This window comes from Tupaia chinensis, unplaced genomic scaffold, assembly GCF_000334495.1.
Source record: "Tupaia chinensis unplaced genomic scaffold, TupChi_1.0 Scaffold000119_2, whole genome shotgun sequence".
Taxonomy (NCBI): domain Eukaryota; kingdom Metazoa; phylum Chordata; class Mammalia; order Scandentia; family Tupaiidae; genus Tupaia; species Tupaia belangeri.
This window is the reverse complement of record NW_006159586.1, coordinates 1,240,116-1,253,100: the sequence shown is the minus strand read 5'-3', so window position 1 is coordinate 1,253,100 and position 12,985 is coordinate 1,240,116.

Below are 12,985 nucleotides of genomic sequence, written 5' to 3'. Positions count from 1 at the left end.
TGTGCATGTCCAAAACCCCAAGAGGAGAATGAAGGAGAAAGGCTTATGCATGGCCATCCTCCCTGGCGGGGGGTGGTGGTGGTGGTGGTGATTTTTCACTTTCTCTCTCTTCTCCACAAGTAAACAAACCCAATAGCAAAACAAGACAAAAACAAAAACAAAGAAATGAAAGTATTACGTATAAAACAGAGAACACCAAAGGTTATAATAATTGTGGTGTCTACAGAGTGGGAAAGTCCCTCATATCCAAGATAAAGGAGACAACTGAGGGCTGAAGTAGTTGAAAGTCTTCATTAAAAAGAATAGGGTTTAGACAGCAAAAAGAGAAAGATAAAGAGTTTTCCAAGCAAGAGCAGAAAGCACACACTGCACTGTGCAAGGGTCTCTGCTCTGCATGCTTCTTTACTCTTCCTCAGCATGACCTGGTCAGCTCAGTTAAAATGTTGATCAAAGACTCTTCTAGCTCTACAGCTCTGTGATCCTCAAGGAACCACTTAGTTTCATATGACTGGAGGAGCACTTTGGCCCTGGTTCCAGACTCTCTCCAGTCCTGAGCAGCCACACATCTGTTAATGCACACAAGATCCCATACCAGGCAGAGCTGAAGGTATGCCAATATAAATCGCAATACAGCCCTTTGAGCCCTAATAATGGTGGGTCAGTAGCACCTTTTCCAACAACAGATTACATTAGCACCTGGCACAAAGTAGGTAGTAAACATTTTTTAATAATAAGTGTGAGGACCAGCAGATGGCATAATGGTTATGTTGCTGGACTCTCACATAGCTGACCATGGTTTGAGTACTAAACCTAGTGGCTTAAAACTCACACTGGGCACATGTATGTACATGCTCAAAATCCCAAAAGAAGAATGGAGGAGAAGAGATTGCAGTGTGGCCATGCCCTCTGGGGGGTAATTTCTCTCTCTCTCTCTCTCTCTCTCTCTCTCTCTCTCTCTGGCAAGTGCACACACCCTTTAGCAAAAGTATCTCAAAAAATAATAATAAGTGTGTACAAGACAACTATAAAGTGAATGTGGGATCAGGGCCAGGCTGGGAGCAGTACAATATCAAGAACATTTGCAAAGATGGCAGTTCTAGGTTCAAACTGTCTAGGTTCAAACTCAGTGCTTCCACCTCCCCACAGCGTGACCTCAAACCTTGGTTTCTGAAATTTCAGCATAAAGATGAAAATAGGTATTGTGGATGAGATTAAAATGTGGCTTCATGCCTGACAAATATTAATGATATGTTGAGAGGTTGATGGTATTTGCAAAGCACATGTTATTCAGGGGAAAGTTTGCTTTGCTTACCTTTGCCTCAAACAGCTAATGAGAATCTGAAGGAACCACTAAACAACGAATCAGACTGGCCAGACACCTAGAGAACATAGTCCTCCTAAAGATCATCCTCTCTCAACACAGACTTTCTGTCACCTCTTGATGTCCCCTTCTTATGCCTCTAGGTATCTCAGCTGTGCTCCTTTCCTGTAAGGTCCCCATCACCCCTGAATACCTTATAGAATAAAAAATAAGAGCTCAGTATCAACAGAGACCATGGAGGGTATCTGGCCCACACTTCACGATGTTAGACTTGTAACACTGCTCGTGGATAAAGCCTTAAGGTATTTGTTTCCCTCCTGGAGTCTGAGTTGTAAGCTCTCAGCAGAATGAAACTCTACTCCAGGAAATCTCAGACCTGTGATGGAATGATGGTAACTACCACTTAGTGCCATGGAGTCTGTGCCATGTACTAAGATCTGTATGGGCATTCTCTCATTGAACCTTTACTTCAACCCAAAGAGCGAGGTACTCTGATTTACCCCTTGCCCTGTGTCCATGCAGAAATTGAGACTCAGAGAGGGCAAATAAGTTGTGCAAGGTCACACAGCTAATAAGTAAGAAACTGAGACCTGAACCCAGATTGGCTGAATCAGTGTTCTTAGAACTTGATTCATTTAGATTTAATGAAGCTATAATTAATCATCTGTTGGTTCTTGTATGATTAGACAGATTGGAAGTATCCATGAGGGCTGTCAGTGGATGTCAAAGGGTCTGGGCCAGACAGAAAGTCCTTTCTAAGAAAATCATACATTTCTGCATGTTCCTGAACCTGGAAGAAAGAGAGAGAGAATGGACTGATACCAAGAGCTGGACTTCCCTGAGTTCTAAGTGTTAAGTGGAGAGATTAGAAAATAATGGGACCAGTAGATGGCATAATGGTTATGTTGTTGGACTCCTATGTAGTCATCTGAGGTTCAAATCCCAGACTCAGTGGCTTAAAACTCGTGCCAGGCGCATGTGCATATATGTCCAAAATCCCGAGAGGAGACTAGAGGAAAAGGAATTGTGGTGCGGCCATACCCCCTGGGGGTGATTTCTCTTTCTCTCTGTCTCTTTCTGTCTCCTTGGTAAGTGTACATGTCCTATAGCAAAAGTCGCTCTTAAAAAATAATACTATCTATCTCTTAGGTGGTTGCATGATCCTTAACAAATAGTAGTTACTATCAAAATTTGCAAAAACAATGAGATAAAGAAATATTTTTGCTATGGACCTCTGAGAAAATGAACATGAGGCTGATTTAGTCTCGTGTGTGATGCTGACACCACCTGGATGTGCACCACTAGAACCTTCCTGGACGAGTGATGCTCCCGCCTGGACTGTGAGGAAGACCAAAAAGACAAGACATCCTGCACTGGTTCTGGCCAGTCTCTCCGCCCCTTATGCTGCGTTGCCTCCCCTATGCCAGGGACCTAGAGTCTCAGTAGGTGTGGCGTTTTCCTTTCCTCTCCTGCCCCAGCATTGCCATGCAGTAAAGGAGCCTCTTTAGCCTCCATAGATCCCTCCATGCAGGCAAATGTGTGTTCTGCCTTTCCATGGGCCACCCCAGCCGCAGGTTGTTGTAGATGTCACAGGGTCCCCTGCCCTCGGAGTTGTCCAAAGCCTAAAACAGAGGCAGCAAGGAATATAAAAGTCAGAGAGGGGGTCAGTGTGCAGGGGTAGGATCATTTCCTTTCCCCCTTTATTTAGAAGCAGAATGAAGTCAGACAGGAAACCCCTGAAGAGGGCAAGGCAGACCACTAGCAGATAGAAGTACAGAGATGAGTCATACTAACACCACGTACTCTGTAGTACTTTCCTTCCCAAGTGTATCCACACCTTTATGCCATTTATGGCCAGCCTTGCCATATTATTCCCATTTGACAGATGGAGAAAGTAAGGCAGAGGTAAGGGCATGAGCTAAGCTGATGCCAGAACCCAAAGCCCTTGAGTCTTAGCCTAACGTTTCACCCCAAGTCTCTCTGACTCGGTGTCTTCAGCCACCTCACAAGAGCCCACCCCTCCATTCCCAGACCCAGGACTGATCCTGGGAAAGACGCTGCCTATATTGATTTCTGAGTGTAAGTCTTCCAGCAGAGTGGCCTTGCTCTTTTATCCAGGGGACTCCATTTACTCCTGATAAGAACTTGGAGCTAATTGTCTCCTGTGAGGAGTCAGCTCAAAGGGACCACAAATGCAGCTCTGAGAAATCACTGCCTGGAGAGCAAAAAGGTCCCATGACTCCAGGTCTAAGAGGGTTACGTGTTACCTGGACTTGAACAGAATGGGCAAATAAAGACCTCATCAGTTCCTTGTTAAAACCCAGTCAGGGACAACGTCAGTCTTCTAAAATCATTGGGGAGTGGAGGAAATGGGTTAAGAATCACGAGGGAGTCCCACCCACCAAAGTTGTGAGTCTTTCACTCAATCCGCTTCTAGGAGGATATAATGCGGCATCATGACACTGGCTCGTGAAGAGCCTTTTCACTGCTAGCTCACCAGCCCCGCTTCATCTGGCTTCAATCTGCCGTGGACACAGCCTCTGTCTTCTTAAGTGGACTCAACTGTATTACAGGCTTCTGTGGTGATGTGGGACTGCAGCGAAGCTCCATTTATGTTCTTAAATATTCATAAGGAGCTTTGCAACATTAATATCTTAGATGGCTTACAAGAACACTTAAATACTGGGTCTTCCCTCCCCTCCCTTTTCCCCAAAAGTCCCAGCCTGTTCTAATTTGTGTAATGCATTGGGCCATTTTAATAATTGTCCAGGGATTTATTTGGTGGGTCTGCTGCCCCCTTGCACAGGGTGTAATTACGACCCCAGCTTCTCTTATCATGCACTAATCCTGCTTGTTTCACCAGCAGAGAAGCCAAGATTGGAAAGGGCAAATGCAGGACAGAGCTAATGCACAGGAATTAAGTTATGGGCCTCGGCCATTTCCCTGGCCCTTCCCTCTCCTCCAGCTATGTCGCTCCTGAATGGGGAATGAGCAGCCGTCTCAGTGTCTGGAGGATGTTTTTAATTAAAGAGTGTGTTTTATCAAAAGGAACAGAATCAAGAATGGGAGACCAGGGCCATCAATGAGTATCCAAACAATAAACTTTTGGCACACACACAGCTCAGAGACAAGAGGCTTAGAGACATGACTTATCCTAAGGTGGCCTGAAATTCTATTGGCACAGTTGGGCATGAAAGCAAAATAGAATAGAACCTGCTGATTATAACTGGGAAGGGGGAAGGGAGACTTTGGGTATCTGAGAACTTTGCCTTAGAGCCTAAAATTTTTTGAATATGTTTCAAACCATTTTAGGGACTCAAGAAATAGTGAATTGAACTGCTCTACAACCAGATTCTTCTAAAGAGACACAAATACAGTAGGTCGGACAGGAGTGGGTATGGCATTGTTTTGTCTAGGGTCAAGTAATCTCATATCATGGACACTGATCACCTCTTGTCTCCAGTCCTAGGCTCAGGAGCAAGCAAGAAAAGAATGGACTGTGCTGGACTAGCCTGGCACGCAGAGTCCATGGCAGTGCACAGAAAAAGCTCATCACCACAGGCTCAACCAAACCTTTGAAGCTTACAGAACCCCAATATCGAGTAACTTCAATACGGAAATAAACCAAACCAAGCATGCAGGAAAGGGTAGGAAACCCCTAAAGGTGAACATGCAAATAAATACAAAGCTGACTAAGGCTATGCTCTAGGAAGAAGCCTGTTGTCACTAGTAGTCATCTATTCAAGGTGGCGGCACCCCAATAATTCTCTTCTCCCACCCTTCCCATCTCCAAGGACTCCCCTTCATAGGCCTACCGGCCCCACCCATTCTAAGGGTGTTTCCAGACTTTACAAAATCTGCCTAAACACTGACTCTCTAGACCAGAACTCACAATGGGGATTTAAATTGAGAATATTGAGAAATCAAAAGTCCTAACTCTCCCACTACCTGTACAGCCATAGACAAGCAGCTTCCTAGTCTGGGCCTCAGTTTCTCAATCTTCTAAATGGAGAAGGAAGCCCCGATCACCTCCAAAGAACCTTCATGATCGAAGAGCCCATGTGTGTATTCCTGCAGTAAAGGCACTTTCTCATAACATGGTGTCACCTTTTAGACAAATTCCCCACACAGACGGCAAAGATAGCTTTACAACCAAGGCCCCATTAACATCTAATTAATAAGAGCATTCATCTCCATCTCATTCATGTAAGATTCTGAAAGAGGGGAGGCCAACTGCTTCTACAACTGGCTCCCGCAGGCTCCTTGGTATCTCAGCACCAGGATCACGGACTTTTCTTGTCAGAACATGATTTACGGCACTTGGAACAGTTACATAAATTTCCATAAACATCCACAATGCCGCCAAAATCACATTTCACAAGCATAAGAGAAAAGAGAAGCAGGGAGGGGCGTGCCAGGGACTGGGGGGCAATGAGGCAGCTCCATGCGCTGGGTGCCACTGCAGCTCCCTCAACTTTAGGGCATTAAAGCTAAATTTGACTAATCGTGAGCGGTTCTTCCTCCGCTGAGCACCTGAGCGCTAATTACATGCCTGGTTAATTCAGTAATGTACATACATTGTGGAGCTGCACCCGGCTCTCTCCTTTCCTCCACTTCATGAGATTAATGAGGGGGAGAAGGAGGAGTGTGGCAAACCTGTTTGTGGGGTTTCTCTTTACACTTCTCGTGATGATCCAAATCCCTGAGCACCTGACTTTTCCACCACTGCACGGGGCACAGAATCATTGGCACAGGGTACCTCTCTGCAATGTGTTGGAAGGAGGGGCGCAGTTGCCAGTTACCAACATGGCTGTACTTGGAGGGGTACTGAGCGTAGGAGGAAAACAGAGCAAGGGTACTATTCTCAGTGGAACGTTTACCTGCAATTCCTCCATGGTATACTGAAATCACACATCTTATTAACAACCATTTCTAACTGGCCATCCTATTGGTGTGGGTTTCCAGAATTTTCAATATCATTGGAAACTGTCTTGTCTTCCCACATGTCCCTCCACACACTGCTCAGGTCTCTTGAACAGGAGTTGGACTGAGTATGCATTCTAGGGTCAAAGCTGCCCCTCATGGTAAAAGCCTAAAGTCCTGAGGCCTCGTAGGCCCAAAGACAGGACAATGGCTCAAGAAGAGGGTAGGGGAGACTATGGCACAGCACAGTGGTAGAGCAGCATGGGTGTTGCTGTGCAAGGCTGGCCCACATGGGAAGGCTCTAGGTTCACATCTGGAGACCTGCCTGAGTACAGACCTGCCCATGATCTGTAGCTGGCTAAGACTGAGGATGGATCATGGCATCGAGAGCCTGTTGGAGTCTCTCTCTCTCTCTCTCTCTCTCTCCTGCTGTCTCTTTCATTCATGGAGAAATAAACAAATCAACTTTATAGAATAAGGAAGAGGAGGAAACAGAGAAGAAGGAGAGGAGAAGACAGAGAAGGAGGAGAAGAGGAGGGAGGGGTGGAAGGTGTAGAAACAAAGGGGAAATCTGCAATTTTCTAGACAGTTAGACATCCAGTCTGTAAACTCAGCCCTCACTGCCATGACTGGGACAGAATAGGAAAGACAACACCTCCTAATACCCTACACGTTGAGCTGCTCTTTTGTGTTCTTTTCCTTGACAAAACTTACCTTGGTGCTAATACCCTCTCTTCATCCTCTTGAAAATGCTTTAGCATGATGGGGAGCAGATAAGGTTATTTACCCTGAGCCTGGCCCTCTAAATGCCCCTGGCTCCCACTTCATGTAGTCACCCTCCCTTGTGGCTTTCTCGTGTGTATCTGCCCATCCCCAGTCTGGCTGGGCCCCCAAAACTGGATGGACTCAGCACCTGGCTATTCTACCTGCATTTGCTTCTACAGGTGTTTCCTGAGCACCTTCCACTTGTGATTTGTGTGCAGGGAACACCCAGGATCCCAAAATGGAAACGACAGGTTCTTGCTTTCGAGAAGTTGATGATCTAGTAGGCAGGGAGATCAACTGTTCATTACAGTTTATTTAAACTGATCATTATGTTTAGTCTGATATATCTGTGTACATAGCCTCATAAGAGTGCAGAGAAGGAACTGTTAGCTACTGATGGGTGGAGAGGCATTGCTCAGGAACCCTTTTACAGCAGAGGGGAGACCTAAAAGAAGACTAGGAGTTTCCCAGATAGGATGGAATTGGGATGGCAGGCAAGACCAGGGAACGGCATGTGCAAATGCATAGAAATTTGAAAGTAGCCTAGGCAGTTCGGATGGCTCTTTTTTCTGACCTCTGCCCTTCTTCCCTCTCTTCTTTTTGCTTTCCCACCTCCCTTCTTCTCTTTCTCTACTCCCTTTACTCATTCCCAGAGGAGCATGGCCAGAGGCTCATGGCCCATGCAATCCCCTCTGGGGACTTCAAGGTTAAAGCAGCTTCTGTCAACACCATGCACAGAAGCCAGCCAACCACTTCCATGTCTACCATTTCCCTTTTCTGGACCACTTCCTCTAGAACTGACCACCAAATGGACCACCTAGTCTTCGTCTGTGAACCTACAGGCAGCTTAACATCTAAAGGGAAGAGGCCGTGATGCTTAATAAAATGATAATATCTCTGATTTGGGGATTTCAGGCATTATGAATAGGCCCACCTGAGAGCTATTTTGAAGGTGAGAATGCCCTCTCAATGGCCCCTCAAATACTAACGGGGGACTAAGCCAGCTTAGGTGTGGCAAGTTGGGCAGATGTGTTTAAAGCATCTTAGTATATATATGGTCTCCAACTTCTTTAAAAGCAAATTCCTCTCAGGATGGAAAATAGAAGCTCTAGAACCTCATGCCTCCTATCTTTGGAGTCTGTGGGTCATGATGTGGCGATGTTCAGCTATAGATGGGTCCTGATCCAGTTCAAAGCCGGGAGTCAGGCTAGCTCCCAGGCACTCCCGAGGTAGGAAGAGGATTGGAGGTTGTGTGAGGCCACCTTTAGCAACTCACCGCACCTTCACTTCATAGATTCTCTGGACCAATTGTTTCATTCTGCTCTTGTCCCTGAACCTGCTCCCAAACCTTTGTCCCTCTGGTTTTACAAAGGGACCCAGGGATGAGCATAGAAAAAGGCTTCCACCTCAGCTATGGAGCCTTCCAGTGATTTGGGAGATTGCTGCATGTTCACCCTGGAATAGGCTGGTAGTAAGGTCACATCCCCTTGGTCTACACTCTTCTGCCAGGCAATTAACACTGCTGGCCAAGCTCATTTTCACTTCCCAGAAAAGGGGACGATTTCCTTGCAAACCACATTAATGGGGGTCCACCCCAGCTACCTATTGACAACCAAGAGCTTTGGCAACCACTCGGTCTTTAAAAGAAAATAAAAAAGAAAGGTCAGTCAGTCATCCCAGAGGCTGCCTTGATTACATCAGGGGTTGTCGCCTGGCCAGGCTTTTACACAGGCCCACAGGAGAACTCCATCTCCGCCCAGCCCGCCCTGCCACTGGGCGGCCACCCGGCCATAGATCGCGTCTATGAGCTGTGGAGTTCATTATCCTCTAATGCTGCCTTCTTTCTTAGATCATTAGAAAGAAACTTGACCTGACCTGTGAACTCTGAAATTGATTGTTGCCTTGAAATGGTCAACAGCCCATTTTCTAATCGATACATGGAATAATTTTATACATATTTAAATTATATATTAACTTTAATGCTTGTTAAATTTATCTACCACTTTCCTCCTGTGCTTCTTTTACATTCGCTCGAACTCAGGTCGGTATATTTACCATTGGGTGGGAGGAAAAGAGAGTGGGGGGGAGGGGTCTAGGCCCTGACCAAGCGAAGGAGGAAAGGGAGGCCCCAGGGCTGAGCCTGAGGCAATGGGGGACTGGGTCCTAGAGCTAGGCGTGTAAGTGTGTGTATGCACATGTATTCATCCATGTCAGAGTGCATGTGTGTGTGTGTGTGTATGTCACTGCACACGTATATCTAGGAATATATGAGGGAGAATGTGTGTGTGTGCGTGTGTGTGTGTGTGTGTGTGTGTGTGAGGTATATGAAAGAATGATGTGTATGTGTGTATCCGGGAACATACATTTGTGAATATGTGTGTGGGTTCTCTCTCATACACTCTCTCCCAACTTGTCAAGCCAACCAGATACCTTGCTTAATCCCTAGTATTGAGAGTTAGTTTCTCCCTTATACATTAAGGAGCTATAGATGGAGGAGTTCTGCCTGAAAAGGCCAGATCCAGGCTATTTCGGTTATCCTGAATGTGGCTTGAAATTTCTAGTACAGAACACAGTCCCTAAAGTGCTAAACTATCTGGAAAGAAGGCCAGAACTGCTAATGGTCTCTAAAGCAGAGGTTCTTAACTCAGCCTACATAAACCCAGAGACCTCTGTGGATCAATGATGCCCTTAAACTTGAAGGCTGTGTGTGTGTGTGTGTGTGTGTGTGTGTGTTTGGGTGTGTGTATGTTTGTTCATCCAGGTGTCGGCTTCCTCGAATTCACTAGACTTTCAAAAGGTTTATGACAGTTGAAGCAAGAATCACCGCAGAGCAGATGACACACTGGTCGAGATAAGGATTGCTTCCTCTGGTAGCCCAGCACCCAGGACTTCCAGTGCACACAACTCCAGCACCCCTGCCCTTGCTTCCATATGGGGCAGAACTCACCATGAGTCTCTATTCTTGTGCCAAGAATGAACACTTGAGAGAGAGCCATTCATACAGAGCAGAGCAATCAGCAAACAGCTTCTCTCTAGACTCCAAACCAGCACGTCAGTGCTGTCCCTCCCCATCCTGACCTTCCAGCGACTGGATACTTCCAAGACTTACTCTGTGTGCCTCTGTGGGTAGGATGTAAATGAATATAAGCAAACCTTCTAGAAAGTTATCTGGAAAATATTCATACCTGTCATCCCAGTTATTTTACACCGAACAATCTATCCTAAAAAACAACATAATTAAACTTTAAACAAAGGTTTGTACACAGAGACATTCCAGAGCACTAACATCAAACCAAATGACTGGTAACAACTCTCTGCATTAGGGGACTAGCTAAATAAATGCAGTGGATTCATACAAATGATTATTCACCAACAACTGAAAAGCATGTTACACTTAAAAACCATGAAACTAAATTAACTCTCAGTAATCAAAATTGCCCATCCTCCATTAAAAGATGTATGTTTACTAGAAATTTTTAATGACATAGAAAATTGTTTATAATACAGTTATATAGTAAATATGATATGGTGGAATTTCAAGTTTTTGAAGCATAGAGAGAATACTATATATATATATATATATATGTATATATACACACACATACATATGTGTATATATATATACATACATACATACATATATATGTGTGTGTGTATATATATACACACAAAAAAAAAAAAAAAAACCAGAAATATTAGTTCCCTGGGGGGAGTGGGTGTGTGTATGTTTGTTCATCCAGGTGTCGGCTTCCTCGAATTCACTAGACTTTCAAAAGGTTTATGACAGTTGAAGCAAGAATCACCGCAGAGCAGATGACACACTGGTCGAGATAAGGATTGCTTCCTCTGGTAGCCCAGCACCCAGGACTTCCAGTGCACACAACTCCAGCACCCCTGCCCTTGCTTCCATATGGGGCAGAACTCACCATGAGTCTCTATTCTTGTGCCAAGAATGAACACTTGAGAGAGAGCCATTCATACAGAGCAGAGCAATCAGCAAACAGCTTCTCTCTAGACTCCAAACCAGCACGTCAGTGCTGTCCCTCCCCATCCTGACCTTCCAGCGACTGGATACTTCCAAGACTTACTCTGTGTGCCTCTGTGGGTAGGATGTAAATGAATATAAGCAAACCTTCTAGAAAGTTATCTGGAAAATATTCATACCTGTCATCCCAGTTATTTTACACCGAACAATCTATCCTAAAAAACAACATAATTAAACTTTAAACAAAGGTTTGTACACAGAGACATTCCAGAGCACTAACATCAAACCAAATGACTGGTAACAACTCTCTGCATTAGGGGACTAGCTAAATAAATGCAGTGGATTCATACAAATGATTATTCACCAACAACTGAAAAGCATGTTACACTTAAAAACCATGAAACTAAATTAACTCTCAGTAATCAAAATTGCCCATCCTCCATTAAAAGATGTATGTTTACTAGAAATTTTTAATGACATAGAAAATTGTTTATAATACAGTTATATAGTAAATATGATATGGTGGAATTTCAAGTTTTTGAAGCATAGAGAGAATACTATATATATATATATATATATGTATATATACACACACATACATATGTGTATATATATATACATACATACATACATATATATGTGTGTGTGTATATATATACACACAAAAAAAAAAAAAAACCAGTAATATTAGTTCCCTGTGGTGAAGTGATTTTTCTGGCCTTTTCATACATCTCTACTTTCCAAATTTCTATTATCAGCATACATAAGTTTGCCTTTAAAAGAAAAAAAAATCTAAGTTAAAAAAACAAATCCCTGCTTTATAATCCTTCCACTACAGAAGTCAGCCCTGACTCTAGACCTTAAACTCTTGGACCCTGCCTCTTTATATTTCCCTCCTTCCTGGGAACAGGAGAACTCCAAAGCCTCATCAAGATTTATACTCTCCTTTAGTGGTCTTTGTAATAAAACCAAAACAGTACTTACCTCTTCTATTTCTTCATACCTCCACAGTCAGAATCCTTCTTCGACAATCTGTTTGAACTGATTCCCCTTTCCACTGTTTAAACAAAAAATTCCCCATCCCTTATTTACAAATAAGTGTCCAATTTAGATGAAAAAGTATTTAACCTGGGTTGTTTCTTCCATGTGAAAACGAGAGGAGGGGATTGGGCAGGAAAGGAACAACAGGAAGTAGGTGCTACCTATTTTCCTGGGAAGATCAAGGTCATCCAGTATGTACTGTCTTGACTTTCTTCCGTCTGCCTCAGAGACTCCCTGTATCATTATCATCCATCCTTTCACCCTCCCTCCTGTCTCAAAGGAAGATGTATTCTTTTTACTTTGCCAAGGTGCACCCCTCCACCTGGACTATTGATCCCATCCCTTCCCATCTCTTCCAGGCCTTTGCTAGATCAATCATCCCCAAGCTCTAGCATCTGCATCTTCCTCTCCCTAGTAGCTCTTTTGCCTTCTGTAGAGTCAGGCTGCACACATTTGAATCCCCACATTACATTTACTATCTGGGTAGGCTAATTAAAATCTCTGTGCCTCAATTTCCACATCTATAATAGTACTCACGTCATAGAGTCATTAGGATGAAATGAGATACTCCCTATAAAACGTAGACCCGAGATGTCATAAAGTCAGTGTTAGTTGCTGTATTATTATTATGGTTCTAAAGCATGCTCAATGGACCCCTAACTTGCAAATACCTTTTCCAACACTTCTCCCCACCAGTCCAACCCCTAAATCATTCCTTCCCCTTAGGAGAAAATTTCTTAATGCCTCGAACTTCTCAGCGTCTATAATATCTCATTAGATCTTCCTTTTCATCTGGGTACTTCCTCCCCCACAGATAAAACTATTCTCATTGGTTTTTTCAGTGGCAACCTCTTGTCATGATTCAATACCTCCCCCCCCACATTTTGGTCTCTTTGGCTTCCTAACATTGTCCATCCCTTTCCCTATGTGACCCCAGCCAACCCCCAGCT